At 32.5% G+C, this 21402-nt stretch overlaps 1 long non-coding RNA gene across 1 annotated transcript in view; it reads right to left on the reverse strand.

Moving 5' to 3' along the window:
* Positions 1–308: 308 nt before the first annotated feature.
* LOC141411441 (uncharacterized) overlaps positions 309–21402 on the reverse strand; it is a 137830-nt gene continuing 116736 nt past the window's right edge. The window contains exons 2-6 of the long non-coding RNA XR_012436173.1: positions 10973–11113; positions 4615–4709; positions 1782–1828; positions 1140–1355; positions 309–436 (exon numbers count right to left, since the gene is read on the reverse strand). This is a non-coding gene — a long non-coding RNA (uncharacterized lncRNA). The remainder of the gene's footprint in view (positions 437–1139; positions 1356–1781; positions 1829–4614; positions 4710–10972; positions 11114–21402) is intronic.

Raw genomic sequence — 21402 nt, forward strand, 5'->3', positions numbered from 1 at the left:
TGTCACTTTATTGTCCTAGGGCCGAGAGACTACTAGAATAGTCCAAGGTCACAGACACAAATGAATATATTGGGGAACTTAAAACAATTTATATTTATTTTACCTTCAACAAAAGTTTAGTTTCTCTTTACTTTTAGGGAAAACATATGAAAAATAATTCTAAGTATGAAATTATTTTCACCCCAAAACACATTGAGGTATTGATTCAGAGCATAAGGTGCTTATGAGCTACTTTACCCTTTCATTTTGAGGCCCAAATATGATTACACATACAAGGAAATGGACAAGTAGGAAATACATAAATTTATCTGCCTCTTAAGAGCTATTTTTGAGGTACCTTCCAAGGAAACAGCTAACAATCTGAGAGAATAGGCCTTCATCCTCTTCCACTGTGCCTAGATCATTGGCCTAGATACACATTCCATGGGATGCTGCCCTGCAAAACAAAAGTCCTGGAGTTGTTACGAGCTAGTCAACTTCAGTGCTCAGTGAATCACCAAATTAGTTATTTTTACCCCCTGAATATTTCTCAGATCTGTTTACTTCTTTTTTTACCCACAACCAATAATTTTCTTACAGCTGAATTAATGAACTAGCTTCTTAAATAAATGCACACCTGTTCTTTTGTTATCATTATTCTCTTTCTCTTTTTTAAGACAGCCTCTTTCTATTTGTCCTAAGTTGGCTTGGAACTCAAGATCTTCCTGCCTCAGCCTCCTCAGTGGTAAGATTGATGTCATGACCACTACAGTTGGATTTCTTTTATATTTATTTTCTTAGTCTTATTAAACATCTACGAGTGTTCTGTTTTGCTTTAATGCCTGGTAGTGAGAGGTTGGGGAGGGTAAGGGAGGGATTGGGGGTGAAGAGAGGATAAGGGGAGAGCGGGGAGAAATGACCCAAACATTGTATGCACATATGAATTAAAAAAAAAAAAAGGAAAAAAAATGCTTAAACTTTTTCTACCAATACTAGAGTAATGGAATATAACTGATTAAAAATTACAAGTAACAGAAACTTCCTGACATCTTATAGATATGCTAGTTAGACATGACAATCTTCTCACAAAAACCTCTATGCATGTCAGTTCCTCACATGATTACAACGACAATAAGAAACAGACAAAAATACTGGCTCACTTTCTAGCGCGTCCTGTTGAGGACTCACAGGAATCAAATACTTCAATAGTCGCCACCATTACCCTTTGCTGAAGACGATCTGTGTGAAGCTGACTCCTCACCGGCATTAATTGCTCCTTGGAAGAAACATTCTATGTGCTAAGTGTGTGAAATCAGCAGAGAAATTTAAAGCAACTCCCCGTAACTTTCCCCTCTTGAATTTCCGTAAGTTTAGGTCTGGAAAGACAATGGATGAAATGAAAATGATCTAGGAAACTTTCCGATATGTAAACTCAATGTTCAGATACATTCTACAATCAGTATTTCCCCTAAAGAATAAGTCAAATGAGAATTTATCATTTTTATCTCCAAGACAAATGTGAAAAGGCTCTTTTTTTTGTGCATCTTAAAATGTGCCAGGAAAAGATCCTGACCATTATATATTTCAATATATTGGAGAAAGTTACATTTTAGGGTTTCTTAGTAATTATATAATTTCAGAAAATGATTCATTTAAATTGACAGAAAATCAATACTGGTGGTACATGAAGAAGCAAGGAAAAACAAACCAAACAACATTAGGGTTACTAGTTTAGTCCAGTTGAGTTACCCTAACAAAATAGCTAAGACATATTAATTTTACAAAGCAAAGAGATTCTTTACCTCACAGGTTTGGAAGTTGAATGGCTGTATCACATCATGATGGGAGGCTGTGCAATAAAGAGATCATATTTTGAAGAAAAGAAACTAGACATTGGCTCTCACAGTCCCTTTTGAGGACACACCACCAATGAACTTAAAAACTTTCCACTCTGTTCCTTCTCTTTAAGGTCCATCAGCTCATACACATGCACCAAGGACCAAATTCCAACACATAAAACTTTGGGAAACAATTTAAAACTAAACCAATATTCTGCTCCAGTCTCCCAAGGTCCACATTCATTTCACAATGAAATTGTACTCATTCCATTGTCAATGGTCCCAAAGTCAAAAGTTACTTCAAAATAATTCAAATGTTCAAGCCCACAATTTTGGCTGCGACCCAGGACAAGCACTTTTAGCTGTGAGCTGCTAAATGTCAAATAGCAAGTTATATGCTTCTAAGATAAAATTTCTGGACAGAGATAGGATAAATATTCTTATTCCCAAAGGGAGAAATTGGAAAATACAAAGGCAACATCAGCCCAATGTAAGACCAAAATTTATCAGGGAATACATAAAATCCTAAAGCTTGAAGTGCAGCATCTTGTGTACTCTGTAACAAGGAGTGAGTCCACGAGGCCTGGGATAAACCTTTGCTTTGCTTGTGATTATATATATTTATCCTACCGGTGGCTTTCTCAGTAAGAATGTCACTTTGCTGTTAACCCTGCCTTTCTGGGGTTCCTTTTGGAGCTCCAATCCCATGAGTCTACTAGGCATTCACCACCAAGGGCTTGCTATATGGGATCCAGCACTGTGGCAAATTTCTGGTTGGCCATTCAGGCTTTACTTGAAACCATGATGGAGGCCACTATTACCTCAACTCTCACATTCTGCCTACTTAGAAAACCAATACCATACGGCTGCCCCAAACATCTGCCACCAGCATGAGCTACACCTGGGTCTACTTGAACCAAAGCAGCAGCTACAGAGTGCTTTCCTAAAAGCAGGAAATGAATCTCAAGAACGTCTCAGCAGAGAGCCCTTGGAGAATACCCAAGGGTTCCATGAAATCATTCTGCCCTTCCCAGTCTCTAGGCATTTGATAGGAAGAACAACCTTGAAAATTCTGACACACTCTCAAAGTCTTTTTTTTTTGATTACCAACTAACATTCTTGCTCACTTCTTTAGCAAGTGCTGGCTCAGCTGTGTTGTTCCTGGCCTTGTCCTTTTATGATTTTTCTTTGCTTCTTCTCTGATCACAGTAAAAAGTTTTCTTAGTATTTCCATTCTATCTCCTGTTGCTCCTGAGTCTCAATGTAAATCTGATAAAAAGGGGCCAATAATATATGTATGTAATAGCCTGAAAGCTTTTCTTGTTGTTGATTGAAATTTTCTTTGCCAAGTAAATTAGTTTAACATTTCTAAGTTTGACCTTCCACAAAGTCTTTGGGCATAGACACAACGCATCCAGACTCTTTGCCACAACATAATAAAGGTAGCCTGAACTTCAATTTCCAATGGAATACTTATTTCCATCCAAGACTAGTTCTCAGTCTCCAATCTTCTAAGCACTCACTAGGGTAATCCAAAACATGGCTTTCTGGGTTCCTTCAATCCTGCTCCTCCAAACTTTTCCATTCTTTCTCCAGTTACCCATTTGTAAAGCTCACTCACATTTTCACAGATAGAGTAATGACTGTATTCTTTGGTGCAAATTTTCTGTATTAATCTGCTTTTTTATTACTATAATGAACTACTTGAGACAGTAAAAAAAAAGAGACTTATGTACTTCATAGTTTTGGAAGCTGAGGGTATATCACAGACTTCTACCACCTCTGGTGAAGGTCCTCTTGGATGCATCATAAGTACATGCAAGAATGAGAAGTCACAACTAAAAAATAGGAAACCAAAAATATTGAGGTCCACAGTCTCTTCTGAGGACACATTCCCAACTCATCTAAAAATTTCATACTACCATCCATCTCTTTTTTTAGTGATTGAGGACCAATATTAAGGATTGAAATTATGGGCTCATTTTGCTATGTAAGCATTTGAACCACATACTAGTCCGTCTTCCTTTTTTGTTTGTTTTTTATATAGGGTCTCATGCTTTTGCCTTGGCTGTGCTCAGATCATAATGTTCCTAACTCTGTCTGATATTACAGGTGTATATCAACATACTTGACTAGGGTCTATCTCCTCAAGATCCATCGCTAATTTAGTTTGCTTATCCAATTCCATTATCTAGAATCCTAAGTTAACAGTACACTTAAGTAATTAGAAAGTAATACTTTAATGATGTTTTTGCATTAAGAATTATGATGGGCTATATTTTAATTATTAATCTGAGTAGTGAACATTTTTATCTATTATGATAACAACTATGATTACAAGTTTTGTATGTATTGAGCTGTAACTATACTACAAGATACAAATGAGTGTTTTCTTTTGACAGAATATATGATTTTTATGTAATTTAATCATGACATTAATTTTATGAGATGAAGAGCTGCAAGCTCTGAGGGCTAAAATAATTTCAACTACTATTCACTATGCATACTATTGATAAGAAAATACATATCAACATTTTATCATGACTTTTAAAAAGCTATATCTAAGAAATTTTTTATGGTAGTATATATTAATTTTACAAAGGAATTCAATTATGATATTTCTGTGCATGCATATAATGTACATTGATCAAATTTACTGCCTCAATTACTTTTTATTCTACCCTTTTGAAACAATTTCTAACAAGATTCATTATTCTATCTTCACACATTCCTATGAAGAATTTTCATCATATTCACACTTTCCTTTTGTCTTTAATCCCCTCACCAGTTCACATACCTGTGACACTGTCCCCATTTGTCATATCATTCTTTTTTTAAAGCCTTAAATTCCACATATGAGAGTATTATTTTCTTCATACAAGAATTTGACTTCTAAAAAAGACAATGCATAGTTGTCAAGGTACTATTACAAAAATTAGAGTATTAATTTCTTTGTGACTCCTTAACCAGACATAGTTTATGTATAATATCACTTTTATGGTAACAGTTACAGAAAGCTGTGAATAAGAGAACTATCATCCATTGGAGAAAAATATCACGTTCATTTATGAATTAATAGATTGTAACTGAGCACATTATATTTAATTAGGTATAGCCAACACAATTTCACAAATTTTAACTTTTGAATTTCAACTTAGAGACTGTCAAAGAAAGCAATGCAAAAAAGTTTACAAATTATGGGCTTGGGCGAATAGCTCAGCATGCTTGCCAATCACTCATAGGGCCTTGGGTTTTATCCCCAGCACAGAACAAAAAGAAATAGGAAATTCATAAATTTATGCCAATTATGTATTAAAATGTCAAGTTGAAACTCAAAACACTAATAACATTAAAAATAATCATGTCTAAGAAGTCTATGAACTTCTTTATATTTTAGTAGCAGTTTCAATGTGAATAGCTTCCAAGAAAATTGATGGAAAAATCTGACTCATATGCTGAGTTTATATGTAAATACAAATGTTATGGTAGAAAAAAGATATATGAGAGACCAGGTAGAGAATACTAATGCATGGCTAGTCTGCATCTTCCCACTCAAGTTCTGTACAACTACCACTTGGATTCAGGGCTCAGCTCACTTGTGATGTCAAATATCTTCTTTCTTGACTACTTACTGTGTTCAAATGCCTTTACTTTGACATAGGAAATTCAGTTCTCCTTCAAAGTTTTTTCTTAACATTTTATATACATTTCGTATGTTATAATTAATGTATTTTTCTCATAGTAAAGTATAGAACAGAGACCTTGCCTTTTTGTTAATATTGAGATTTTGGTACATTGTAGCATAAGGAGAATGTCTAGCACATAGTACATGAGCAATAAATGTTGAGTAAATAAGTGACAAGATTTATTTCATTATGGAGTAATGTATTTGTGAATGCTTAATGTTTTGAAGGCAGAAGTAACAGAAAAAAGCAATACTTTCTGTTAATTGGGCAGAGATCTGAGATAGACTGAGTGGAAAAATTGATATGAAGAAGACCCATGTAGCATACATTAGGAATTGTATACTTCAATTTTTTTTCTCTTATTTCTTTTTGAAATGTGCATAGGCAACTATGGAAAAATTGAATTCTTTACACAATAAGACTGTGAACATTTTAAAAGCCCAAGTAAGACTTAAAAAAAGTTAGCACAAGAATTACCCATTGAACATATGTTGCTGTGGTAAACAGTGGTAGAATTAGGTTTTTGATTGAAAGTACTTTCTTTAAGCCTTCTATAAAATGGTTAAAACGTTTTTGGTTATGTGTTTTAAATTATAAAAGCTGCAGGAAGTTTTATATTATTGTTTTTTCCTACTTTGGAAAAGGTTTAAATAATTCAAAAATTTTAACATAATATATTTTTCAACACATTAATAAATCACACAAAAACACACAGAGAAATATGATTTATGATTACCACTAACAGATTACAAAGTTGAAGAGTTAATAATCCCTTTGGCAAGACATTTGTACATAATACATTGGAATAGGGAAAAGGCAAATAAAAATCATATATCAATCTAACCATTAATTTATGCTGATATATATATAAATGATGCTAAAACTTTCATATCTGGGTCACTGCTGTTGAAAGTTGCATAAAGGAAGAAATGAAGCATACAAAGTGCATCTTAGAATAAAATGCTTTTCTAACAGAAAAGAGGTTTGCTTGTTAAGAGACAATTTGAAAAAAAATAGTATCAGCAGCTACCACCTGACACGACTCAGATGTGATATTTATAGCTGGATATCCAGACTGTAGATTTCCATAAAAGTTTTAAATATGCATTGAAAATATGAAGGATCATCTTCAAAATGAATCCTATCCATCAGTAATTTACGATCCATTTTACTCTTATTCATTTTTAAGTATGTCTGTGGGATTTTAAAAATATTTCTCATTACACTTAAGAGTTTTAAGGCTTTTTTCCACACTTGCTTTGTGTATGTGAGGGGCCCTATGAGTTTTTCCTAGGAAGCTGGAGGCAGGTTTTTACGACTGTTACCTATCACCAATACCTAACTAAATATTCAACGAATGGAACATATTCCTGATCACAGGATAACACTGACAATATTAATGCCTTATAGAGTTTGTTTTCTATGTGAAATTTCTATATAAAATGTAAAATTTCTCCCCAAATCTTACTTTCATTTTATTAATGTTAAAATATTTGCCAAATACTCCCTGACTAATAAAAAAAACTATGAATATAAAAAATGCTATCATAAACTGAAATCTTCTGTTGGGATATCAGATTTTCCAAGCAGTTTAATTTAAATAAAACTTTAAATTGAACAATGTGCTACAACTTCAAAATTTATCCTATATTTCACTTAATCCAACAATAAACAGAAGACAGTATACAGTGGAACATGCAAAGACTGAATGAGGTTATTTAGGCTTTATAATCCTGACACTGTCACGTTTGACTACTCCAATTGAGACTTCTGTGTCATGTTTACTTAATTAGTAAAGTGAAGATGATGGTTTATGTACTAATTGATTTCCTATAGCTATGAAATTATGTGAGTCTCTGAAGAACAAAAACAAAAGCTCTGAGGAAAAAGGATTTACTGAATGAACTAGTTAAGTAGTAGAATCTGAAATATAGTCATCTGACTGCATTTTAGCAAACATTTTGACAGTAAAAGTAGCAGAATATCTGTACAAAAATACAAATATAAGAACATATTTGATTTTTTATTTTCTCATGTATCTTTGATATAAATAACAAGTGTTTTTATTGCCTGAATTAAATGCAAATTATACTGACTTTAATTTGTTTCTATATGCCAGAAAAAATAAGCAAAATAACATGTACATGGCACTTTTATGGCTTATAAAATATTTTATCAAATATATGCTCATGCAAAGAAGGTAATATCAATGACAAGTACATGTAAGGAAATAGTTCATCTTCTTTCACATGCAAGTTCTGATTGGATCAATAAATTTGGGATACTTTGAATTGACACACAAACTCTCTCACTTATTCTCCTATTTACAGTATGGAGTTCAGTAGTAAACTATGACAGAAGGATGTGGAAATAGTATAGATAAATAGAAATTTAATTACAAACAAAAGATTTTGAATCACCAAATCAAACAAAGAAAATTTCATGAATAACAGTTTGGAGCTATTATAATTGTATCTCCATTAACAAAAGAAGGCTAGTGAACTCATTCTGAAATGTTACCATTTTCACATCTTCCAGTTACTATTATGATGAAATTTTAGTTGGTTTTCCAACTCTAAATATATCTAAATTTATTGTAGAAATTAATAGACAATTATCTATGTATATCACATGTCCCAGTAAAGGACATTATCTGGCAAACAGAATAGAATTGTAGCAAATGGTCTTAAAATAAGCAAGGGAAATAGCTGATATGAAAATACTGCACAATAAGATAGAGAAAGAGGTCAGGAAGAGTAAAGTTTCAGTAAGATTTAAATCAACACTGAAACCCAAAAAGAACAGTATTTATGTTTTGTTTTCTTACTTAAGCTGTAACACCATTTCTTAATGCTGTCTGGACTTAGTTTTGAGGTCTTATCTACAGCCTGGTTAGCTCCTCTTCTGAGGAACTGATGAAATGAAATCTACACACTAACCATTTCCCTCATGGAGGTCTCACACTCTGGGCATTAAATGTCCACTCTAATTGTTGTGGTTCCAGATTCCTGAGAATAGAGACGGTTCCTGTATGTTGAACCTCAGAAGTTACCGAATTCAAATGGAACCATTCAATCTAGCTAAATCACCTTGCTTGCCATATATAAACCGCTGTGATTGTACTGGTCTCCCATGATGAAACTATGTAGGCACAAGCGAATCTGCCTAGCAGTCTCCTCTGATTTTAGAAATGAAAGTAACAACAGAAATGTTCCCGTTTTGTCTGTCTATGTATTTGTTTTATGCCCACCTTCAAAGGAAATCTTAAGTCTATGTTAAATGTGCAGAGGCTCAACTTTCTTAGCATGTAATTGCAAAGAATATAATTTATAACTATGGAAAAACATGTATTAGGTTATGTTCCAGACAGAAAGCATTTTCAATGTAGAAATAAAAGTGTTTTTAATAATTCACATTTTTAAAACTGGAAAATAAATTGTAACTAGAATAAAAACCAAGCTGTGCAATTAGTAAACATTCCAGAAAATAAAATGTAATAAAATACATCACCTTCAAGCTCAATTGTATATATAATAAGGAACAAAAATATAAACTGATACAAGGAAAAAGAACAAAAACTACACAAAATAAGAAGAGAAACTCTAAGACAAGGGAAATGATTAAAAATCAAAAGGCTCTTTAAATTAAAAAAGTCTTTAATTGTTAGAAAGCTAGAAAAATACTCAGAACCAAGAATAGGAGATAATTCACAGGTAAAAAAAAGATACTGAAAAGTTTTAAGAATAATGTGTACGGTTTTATAAAAAACAATGAGAATGTTGGTATAAAGTTGCTAGCAACACACACCATAAACACACATCTTTTCTAATCACTTGACTGTAGCTTAGCAACATGGAGAACTATTCAACATTATGAGGGACAAAGTTATGCTGTTACCGTCCTCTGTTCTCCACTCCAGGAATGTTTTGTTCTTGGAGATTGCTATATTCCTTTCCTGCATTTTGGTAAATCCTTATCAGATTTTGGATGCTAATCCATCCAGTTCTTATGCAAATTGTTACTGTGAGAATTAATATTCATAGATGATTCCTAGAAGACACATAGTCCTTCCATCTGCTGTCAATTCTTAATTTAATTTTTGTTTTAAGCTACAGAAGTAGAAAACAGAGCTGCTTATTTAAATCCTTTGCAGGTGTACACTTAGCATTCTCAGTTTGGCATTATGCCATCAGACTATTTTGAGGGACTATAAAGAAGGAAGTCTGAAAACTCAATGATGTTTTTACTTTAAGGATGCCAATGAGAATGTTCTCCTGTGTATTATAGAAGACCACATATATGAGAAACCATCTAAGAAAACATCTGTACTATTGAAAAATACCTAGTGTGTTAGAGACTTAGAATTTTGCTTGTGAATGATACTTGTCTTTCTGCTTGATAAATGTGATAGCCCAGTGTTCTACATACTTCAAATAATGGTCCTTGTTTTGTTTTCACAGTTTAGTATTACTTCTGACCCTACAATTTTCCTTTCATACTCTCCATCCTTCATTTTTATTCCTTTATTTCCTCATTTTAATAAAGTATTTTTATCTTATTTTATGATGTACTTTATGAAAGGCACAGAAAAAATTTTGTCAAAATAATGAAATAAGGTTAAAGCAATCAACTAGTAAATAGTTGAATCATCAACCATCTAGAAAAAAGAAGCAATAATTGCCAATTCAATTCTATAACATATTTTGTTTTATTTCCTGTCATACAAAGAGATTTTGATGTAGTCTATTGAATATCTAAGGTGTTTTTCTACTCTAAAATGCTCTGATCTTAAATTGGTCCTCTCCTCTGCTATTTTGCACTATAGGAATGAGTACCAAAATACAGCACTTAAATTGAGATATACTATATACTTGAGTGTACTTATAAAATAAACATGTTTAAATTCAGGGGTCAAAAGATAAGGTAACTTCCCTGGAAAGGTCCTGAGGAAAATTTTCTTGTTGTTTGTGTTTTGGGGATTCCTTCATAATTTCAAGTGTCTTATGAGGACATGATCTAACTTTTCTTTCACCCAGCTATTTGTTATTTAGTCACTGTAAGACACAGATCAGCAAATATTGCTATTATCTTCAGGCTTCTTTACCACAATGAATTCTCAAGTGGTTTTGGAGTTTAGAGTGTCTGTGTTGAAACTAATAAACACTTTCATAAACTTAAAAAAAACCTGCATACTTTATATCATCCATGCTTATATTTTGCACTGACATACCTATTTGTACTCTAGAGTTTATTTTCTGGGTGAAGAAACATGAAGTAAGCATAAAATACAAGTAGGCATAACAACTCCTAGGCAGGAAAGTACACATAAGACATTTTAAAGTAGCTTGGATGGATTAGGGAAGTTTTTTGTTAAAAACAACAGGAATATGTGAGCTGGGCATGGTGGCTACATCTCTAATTTCAGCTACTAAAGAGGTGAAGATTGGGAAGATCATGGCTCAAACCTACCTCAGGTAACAGGTTAGAGAGACCCCATCTCAATCAGCAAGTCAGGCATGGTGTCCTGTGCCTGTGATCCTCTTTATGTGGGCAGTACATGTAGGAAGACCTTGGGATGAGGCTGGCCCAGGCAAAAATATGAGACCCTACCTGAAAAATAACCAAAATAAAAAAGGGCTGGGTGTTTGGCTGAAGTGGGAGAGCACCTTCCTAGCCAGCATAAGGCCCTGAATTCAAACCTCAGTACATCAAAAAAAAAAAAAAAAAAGGTGCATGTGCTGAACTGTGAATGATAGGATATAAAGAGGAAAGAAATTGTTGAAGGCCGGATAATTATGTAAAAGGTTTAGAAACAGGAAAGACCAAGAGAAAGACTGTCTCCCCACCCATGGCTTTGTATTCCAGGAGCAAAAGATGCAAGGTGGAGAGGGAAATGGGGCCAGGTGAGAATTTGGTAGGCTACGATGATGTGAACTGTATCACTGGAGCACTGAGGATGTGTTCTCAGACTTTATTCTAGGTGTGAGAGATTTGAGATACACTTTAGAAAGACTCCATTAAGTACTCAGAGGTAATGACTTGTAGGAGTCTAAGAGGAAAAGAAAAAAACACTTTCATTAACTTCTGCAATTATCAAAAAAAATATAATAACAGGTTATTAATAAAATATTCTTGTAGCTGAACATGATGTCACAGGTCTGTAATCCTAGTATTTGGGCAGCTGAGGTAGGAAGATTGCAGGTTCAAGACCATCCAAGACTATGTATGGAGAACCTGTCCCAAAAGACAAAAACAAAACAAAACAAAAACCCCATAAAAACCAAAATAGTCCTTATAAAACTTTTTTTTTCCCAACCATGGTGCGTTTATTGGTCTTATTGTAGTGATGACTTGGGGATATCAAATCATAAACCCAAACTGGTTAAATTTCATTTAATATTTAGCACCGTTCTTTGAGTTGCATGTAATGTTGTATAATCAATGCCAGTAGTTAGGGGTAATAGTTCAAAATGTATACAATATAATCAAATACATAAGAAAAGCAAGCACTGTTTTCAGCTAGAATTAAATATCCAAAAGTCATAGTTCAAAATATTTTTTTAAATGCTGAGAATATTGGGATACCATGTAGATGGATTCTTTGTAAATGTACCAAAATTGTGTCACTTCACTTAATGACATTCTATCATCTGCATTATAGTTTCAAAGTGTTGCAAACAGTACAAAAGGAGAAATACCTTGTTACTTTGAAAGGCAAATGTAGTAGAGTCTCATATTTTAAAGCAAATAACACCTACGACATAAAAATGACATCTGATAACAAACCTACACAATACTAATAACACTACAAAGCACAGTTTCTTAAAATAAAGTATTGACTATAATTTTAAATCAATTATTTAGTAAAATTTTGGTGTTATAAGTTACTATTTGTGATTTTGGTCTTTTGTGAAATTTTACACAGTATTTTTTAATCACTCCAATATTTTCATTGAATAGTCTTGTTACTGCATTAAAGCATTAAGGTAAAAAGAACATTATTTCATATTAATTGTCATTGTATGACTATTTTTAGACTGTTATGGATGGAATTTATTTAGTAAAAAATAGTTTATAAAATTGATTTATGTTAAATGAATGAGTAAGATACTGGAGTTAAGCTTGAAAGTACTAATTTTTGTATCATTTTGTTAACAAAAGACAGGCATGTTCCTGATAAAAATAGCCATAGAATTTTTAAAATCATCATCTCAGATTCTGAAATATAGGTCATAAATTTTCTAAAACACTGCTCTCACTTTCAGAAAAAATTAGATTAATATACTATTAATCCCAAGAAATCAAATATTTACAAAATATCTCTGTACAACTGTCCAGTATACTCAAGGGGCAGAATAATTTTCACTGATATTCAAAGGTTCTTCAAAAGGAAGACCTATGTTCCAGGTCTATGAGTGCTATATGAGGACATACTTATAAAAATAATAATGGTCTGGAATTATCATTGTGTATTACTTCATATTTTTGCTGTTAAGACAAAATTCCTGAAGGTAGGTTCTTATAAAGAATCAATTTTATTTTTTCTCACAGTTAAGGAGACTAAAATTGCAACAATGAATGTCCTTATCACTTTGGGCTCTGGTAAGTCTTCATGGCAGATGGCATAACAAGATCAGAAATGAGTGTGAAACAAATCAGAGGTGAAAGAGGAAGTCAGAGAGTAGGAAGGGCCATTCTTCCTTTTGTTAATAACAACTCTCTTTCACAAAGGCTCACTCCCTTTTGTGAGGCCAGCATTAATACCTTGCAGGGTCAGCCCCTGGTGATCTAATTATGTTACAGTGGGAATACCTCCTCAAAATTCTCAATGTTGACATACTGGGACTAAGGTCACAACACATGAATACTTGGGAACAAACTCAAACCATATCCAAATCACAGCACTTTTTAACTAAAGATGATTTCTCAACAAATAATCCAAAATGGTTTGAACTATTCCTATCTTTCTAGTGATACTTGATTATTTGTATGTGAAAATGGAAATAGAAACACAGAGTGCTAATTTTACTTCCTCATGTCATATTATATGCTTTGGAAACTACTCGACAATATGAGAATGGCCTAATCATAAACAATTGTATAAACCAATCTGATATGCACTTGTAAGATTACCGTTTCCATTCAATGGTATTTTTAACATGATTATTGAGAAAGTATTAGTGGCCATGTGTTATAATCAAGGCTAGCAATTTGTTAGGTAATTAGCATATCTGAGACAATGTTAACATAATTTTGTAACACATATGCATGCAAATGTGTGCATACTACCAAACATGAAATGTATGCTCTGGTTTGTATCTTAAATGTTCTCCAAAGGCCATGGGTTTAAAGGATTAATCTCTAGCTTATTGCTATTGGAAAGTGGTTGAAACTTTGAGTTTGGATCTAGTGGGAGGTTTAGGACATTGGGAACATTATCTTGACAAGTGTGTTGGGATTCAAATACCTCTTCTTCCTCTTTTTGCCTGTCACCAGGCTCCCTGCCATATTTAGGTATGTGGTGATCACCTTATTACAAGACGAAAAGCATATGGTCAGTGGGTAATAGACTGAGACATCCAAAAGTATCAGTCAAAATAAGCTTTTATTGTTTCTTTCTTTTCTTTTTTTACTTGTTTATTAATTTATTTAATTTATACAGGATTGAATCCAGGGCTTCATGCTTGCTAGGCAAATGCTCTACCACCTGAGACATGCCTCCAGCCTACCCCTCCTCTTTTTAAACTGATTTTTCTGATGTAATTTTTTGCAGTAACAAAAAGATAACTAACACAATTCATATGCATATACATATATAATTTAAAATATGTTATTTTAAGGATTATTGCTATCATGTGGTCTATTGACCAAACAGTGAGATTCTTAAATAGAGAGATTATGTCTTATTCATCATTATATTCAATGCACCAAGTATTCATATAGTAACTACTTGGTGTGTGATTTTTCTTTTAACTGCACATTCACTAGACAGGGATATTTATTTTAAAAATAAATGTCAGCTTCCCTGGCATCTCATAGAGGTTAGGTAATAATCAAATGGAAGTATTCTACATTGAAATAAACTGGAGAAGAGTCCTAGAATTTCCTCTTAACATGTGTCTTTTTTGACAAATCCTTATTGAATTATCTGACATATTCTGGTCACTAAGATACTTATAGCAAACAAGTAAACCATTTTAAGTACACTACCCAGATTTTTTTTTCATGTTCCTGTTAATAACTGTTAACAGTTGTATCAAGTTTGTGCATTTGTTTCCAAAAATAGAAGACAATTTCTTTCAGTGTTTCATTGACTTTGGCTTCCCAAATATCTAGTAATAGATAGTATATCAACTATTTCTGGATTTTTTGACTTAATGTATATGTGAGTGAAATCTTGACAACAATGATAATCTACTCAAAACATGCAAAACTAACATGAACTTACAAGTTCCCTGATTCCATTTACTGATAATATGTTGAAGCATTTGTTGAAAAAATATTGTGCAGGTGTGCTATTATCAAGACTCAAAATGAGCAGTCATGTAACAAGAGAATCTGAGACAATCTCTTCCTTCTTAATGAAAATTGAGGTACCAAATGTTTGTGTCCAGTCAAATATAAAGGTCTCAGAAGATGTAAGGATTGGAAGATTCTGTACAGGCATCTGTCATCTCTTCTCAAGGATTGACAAGTTGCTCAATTTAATTTTGACACTGAATAAATATTTTTAAATATGTAGTGACAGAATTTGGGTGTTCTTTTAAAAAATGCATTCATTATTGATATTAAATGAAAGATAAACCCTTAAGCATTACAAATACCATGATTTGGAGTTTGTTTTCTTCATGTTGTCAAAATGTAAAACCTAATTTTCTGTAATAATTCATAATTACTTCATCTTTTCATTCCATCTGGAGGTTAATCAACATATAAACATATGAACCAGCTGCTGCCCCAGTCATGGGGCATCTGCCAGGAGTGACCTGGGCCCTTTTCCAACAGCAGAATCCCCAGAAAACCTTCTAGTTGGAAGAAAACTGTCCAAGTGCAGTCACAGCTTCCTTTCACACAGCAGTTTCATTCATTGGGATCTAGAGATCATTGACCTTCTTGCCTCATTTTTCATAGCCACAAATTTATAACCAAACAACTTTTTATTAAATTCCTCATTTATGTGGCAATAATACATATAATTATGTAGCTATAGCAACTTATGCAAGCTTTGTTGCCTTTCAAAGGCATGTTGAAGAATATCGAAACTCTAATATGCACACAAGAAAGAATCAAAAAAATAAAAGAACCACAAAATATCCAGATATAAAAAGCACATTGATCATGGGCATCATTGGTAAAATCTTGAGATAAATAAGTAAATTTATGTATATTACTTAAGTAAGGGATTATGATCTTTTATTTAATAATTAGCCATGTACACATAAATTATATATTAGAATCTGTATCTTTGCTTCTTTGCTCCATTTGTTATAAAAATGTCAAGCAGAGATATTTTTGAGTAAAAAGGTTAAAAAGCTAACAACTGTTGGGCGTTTATTATAATATCAAGCACTTTATATGCATCATGTCAGCTACTCTTTATAACAATAGTGTAAGTAGGTATTTAATATTTCCATTTTGTAAAGCAAGAGCTTAAGGTGCACTAAATTAGACACCTCATTATTTCTGTTGCATGTTAATCTCATGTTTTCCCATTAAATACAACAAAATTACTTTTAGATTTTTTAAATAATGCTGCCATCATTATTCATTTTAATCCCTTAATACCATCGGTTCAGTTCCAAAATAGAAATGCTTAAAAATAAAACAAAAACTAGACAGTTATTAATTTTCCAGTGACTGCTTTGGAAAAGATAGATTATAAAACCTAATTGGTTTTAAAGATGGGCATTTGAGCCACTGCTTTTGCTCACTTTGGTCTCCTTTTAATTAAGTGCTTACTTTTTGTGATATTTCCGGTACTCAGAATTATTTTTTATAGCTGGGCTTCAACTACAATGGTCTTATTTCCTTACAGTACCTTGTTTTTCAGTTATGAAAACCATACTGGAAAGATTCACAAAATGGTATTTTCCTCCAAGTAGTTTTCTTCTTCCTTGAAACTATGATGAAACGTGTTTCTTTTTATCTTTTATTTTCTATTGCAGTTCCAGTGGCTACTTCACTAAAACTAAACACTTCAAGGGAATATTTACTTTAAATTTCAAATCTGCCATATGTCCTGTTAATGAGAATTCCATTATCAGAATAAATTAAGCTTGGCTTTTCTTTAGCCCTAGCCCTTTATGATTTAGTAGAAAGCAGATAAATGTTATTTGTAAAGTTTTAGTTGAAACTCTCCTTAGTCAAATGATAGTAAATACTGTGGCATAAACTCTCAAATTTGTAAATGGAATATTACCTAATTTGAAAGTAATAATTTAGATTTTCAATTTCAGATTTTTTTGCTTAATAATAGGTTAAGGTTATACTAGACTTAATTGTTAACAGGTTCATCTTGGGCAGTCTCATCTGCTTAATCTATGCAGATACTGCTCTTGGTCCTTACTTAACTAAGAAAAAAACCTTTTCCCCTAATTCTATGATACTTTATGTTTTTGTTTATCTTCCTGGCTTTCTACATTTCTCTGCTTCAAAATTTTCTCTCTTGAGTCACATATCTGTTTCCTTCTAGATTTATTTTCCAACCAACCTTGAAAAAGCTTGCCTTGTCAGAGGTTTCATATTTCTCTGTGTATTCCTAACCATGTCTCTAATCTTACATTTCTAAATGTTATCAGTTTCTCAAGGCAATATATAGTCATATATTTATATACATATTTTTATATTAAGTTCTGAAAGCTTAAATTTGGATATCTTGGATTCAAATTTTATCAGCAACATATTTTCACCAGTGGCACCCCTGTTATGCACCAAACTGTGCCCCCTCAAAAATATGTTGAAAGTCTAATCCCCAGTATTTCAGATTTTATTTGGAAATTGGTTTGTGGTAAGCATAAATTGAGATGAGGACATTCTGGAGCCTTGATGCCCTTTAATCAATTAATGAGCATTAATTAAGTGGTATTCTTCAGAGAAGAGAGAAATTGGGACACAGAAATGATCCCATATGAGGACAGTGAAACACAGCAAAAGACAGTCCTGTGACAAAAGGGCCAGAGAAGCTCCAAACTAAGGAATTCCAAGGATTGCAGAAAACACCAAAATCTGGATATGTGAGGAGGGCTTTCCTCCTAAGGTTTGTCAGAGAGCATGTCTCTGTCACCCCTTTGATTCTGATATTTTAGGAGAACAAATACCTCTTATTTAGTCCTCTCAATTTGAAGCAGTTTGTTAGAGAGGCGTTAGAAAACTTAATGCAACAACCATATCCCATAATTGAAATCTCTCTCAATCATCTTTAACTTACTAAATATCTTGACCCCTTGTAGTCAGTAAAATTCCAAGTCCTCTTAGTCTTCTTAATTCAGTTTTCTTTATTTATTTAAAAAATTTGGCAGTACTGGGTTTTGAACTCCTGGCATTGTACTTGTGGTACACTTGTTCTATCCCCTTAAGCTATACCTCCAGCTGTCTTTGGTCTAGTTATTTTGAAGATAGGGTGTCACATTTTGCTTAGACTGGACTGGTCTGAAATTCTCCAACTTATGGTTCTTGCTTTTCCTTGGATGACAGGTATGAACCACAATGACCAGGTTTTTTTCCCATTGAGATGGAGTCTCACAAACATTTTCTCCAGGCTGACCTGGAATTATGAGCCTCTTGATCTCATCTTCCCATGTAGATTGGGATGACAGGAATGTGCACTGTGCCTAGCTATTGTTTGAGATGGGGTCTTTGCCCTGGAACTGCAATCCTCCCCACTAACTCCTGGGTTCAACTTAGCTTTGATCATAACACTTAAAACCTTTTTTCCTATCATATATTCTTTGCCCCCTCTCAATCACAGGTCTTTATTGTATCTTAGTCAAAAGCTTAGAAGACCATGGTACACAAACTGCATCTGAATATATCTGTGTAAATATTCTGGGATTAGTTCACTAGAGAATGAAAGAACTATGAGTCAGTCACCTCCAACCTGTAGCCACAACCAACTGTCATCATGTGAATGAGGTCAACAGGAACCAGACAGATTACTGCTCAGCTGAACAAACAGAAATTACTGAACTGCATTCTTTCAGCAAAAAAAAAAAAAATTCTTATTGGTCTCTTCTTTGAATGTTTAAAAAATTGGCATATGTTAAATTATACAGAGTAATGATTTTCACCGTGACATTTCCACATGTGCATATACTTTATCATATGATTAAGCTTATTTTTTAAGGCAATGAATTTTTTTAGTTTGTTGTAAATAAATGTGCAAGCACACACATACAGATATAATAGATGATATGTCAGTGTTATTATTATTGTGCCAATAGATAACTACAGGTTATGCAAAAAGAACTACAGTACACTAGTCTTCTCCTCCTTTCAAGCATTCTCTTCTTTGCATCAGTTAATTTTCCATATTGTCTACTGACCTCAATTGCTACTAATTCAGGGCATGTTTTTGTATAATATCATAGAACTGACAGGCATGTTGACACAGGTCTATAATCCCAGCACTAGGATATATGAAGCAGGAAGGTAGAGAATTTGAAGCCAGCCTAGGTCACAAGAAAGTCTTTGTCTCAAAAACAACAAACAATAAACCAAAAAACCCAAGGTCTCTATAATAATGAAATAGATGAAATAGGATTTGTACTCGATGCATTTGGAATTTCTGATATTATGAAATCCCAGAGGCAGAAGCAAACATGATAATATAGACACACTCCTCATGAGTTGTAAATTATTAAAATATAAATTCATATTGTTAAATAGATATGCTTTTTAGTATAACGATTCTCTCTTGGGAAAATCAGTGGTCAACAAAATTATTATCTCATCAATAAGCAAAGAATATAATAAAAATGTGTCCATTTGTAGAAACCAAATTAGAAAGCTTAACATTAAGTGATAATGCCAGAAAATATATGTATATTTCATAGGTTACAAACAACTCTATAAAATCAGAAAAAATAAATTATTTATGAAAGTGTCAATTTTTGTATACAGAAAGAGCAATTTGTATTACAAATTCGTAAGTATGATATCATATTTTTTAGTAAGCAGACACTCTAGGGATTAAAAGTTTGCAAAGAAAATATATATGTGTGTACATATAGATATATAGTTATCAAAGACTAATATGTCATCGCTTCTTAAAATTATCTTTCTAATTTATAAATCACATCTACAGACAATGAGATTTGTGAATAAATTCCTTTTGCTCTTTTACTATAGTTATTAAAGCTAGTCACATATTTTAATTTAAAATTGTATATACATTTGCATATATACATACATACATATATACACACACACATATATACAATTTCAATAAAATTAGACCTTTCTACAGTAAGTTAAATACCTGAGCCTAAATATTTATTCTTTCTTCTTGGACCATTTTGTCATTGATTTGGTTTTCTACTTTTGTTGTTCAGATATATTTTGAAATGTGTTAGCCTTGGAAAGTGCCAGATATTTTTCATATTTTGATAAAGCAAGAGAGAATAACTCACACACATTTCCCTTTTCAGTAAATTCAGGATTAGCCGTTATTCTGACTTTGTCCAGTTACCCTTTAAATATATTATTGCATATTTAATATGTGCCATACCCATTATATATGTACATATGCATTTGTATATAATTACAACAAAATTGATTTGACTTTAATATCATTGATTTTAAGTACATCATTGGAATTACTTGTAACTGAATTTTACTGCATTTAGCTAACAATGAGCTTTGCTGAGATACACTCCAATCAAACAGTAAAGAAGGGCCCCATTCATTGTTTTAATCTGTTTTGCTGTATTTTCAAGGCTTAGCAAAGAATGTGAGCATTCTTCTTTGAAAACCGTTCATGGAAGCCAAAAAAGACAAACTAAAAATACAGGACGCAGAACTTTATCAGTTATTTTAGCTTCTATTCATTTACATTAATTTTAATAGTCCTTAAATGGCAAAACACATTTAAATTTTCTAGTTATTAAAATAAAAAGAATCTTTTATATATACAAAATTGCACTAATTTATTGGATAAATAACGAAGTATGCACTATCTAAAACTAATAGCAGTATTATTTATGAATCTTTTTGTGTGAAACAGCTGAATATATGTTATTATTCTCTATATTCAACAAAGTGCAAAGTTTGTTAAAAACAAATTAGGATACTTTAACATTTCAACAAATACTAATTATTACATTTAGTCATTTGAAATGAAAGCACATTCTATTATTCCTTTACTTTCTTAGTTTTGAAATCAAATTTATTGTGCAAATTTGAGGTTTACAACATGGTACTATGGGTTATATACTGACCACATAATCTTGAAGCAGATAAACAAATCTGTCAACTCATATAATTACACTTTTGTGACAAAAGCAAAAATCTCTACTACAATATAATTTTATTAATTATATTCATCATGTTGAAATACCTCTGGACTTGTGCATCCTGCTCATCTATTATGTTGACCTCCATTTTCCCTTTCCTCCCTTCATTCCTGTTCATACTAACCACTGTTTTTAAAAAAAAATCCAAAAATAAGTGAGATAAGGAAATAGCTTATTTTTAAAAATTTTTGTGTTTGGCCTATTTAATTTAGCATCATCTTCAACAGTTCTATCCCTGTAGAAAATATTAGGATCCAATTTCTTTTTTAGCACTGAATAATAAATAATATATAATGTAATTATATATTATATTATACATTAAATGGCTTTATCTTTATCTATTCCTCTGTTAATGGACAATTAGGTGAATGCTGTATTTTGGATATTGTG

Source organism: Castor canadensis, chromosome 10, assembly GCF_047511655.1.
Source record: "Castor canadensis chromosome 10, mCasCan1.hap1v2, whole genome shotgun sequence".
Classification (NCBI taxonomy): Eukaryota; Metazoa; Chordata; class Mammalia; order Rodentia; family Castoridae; genus Castor; species Castor canadensis.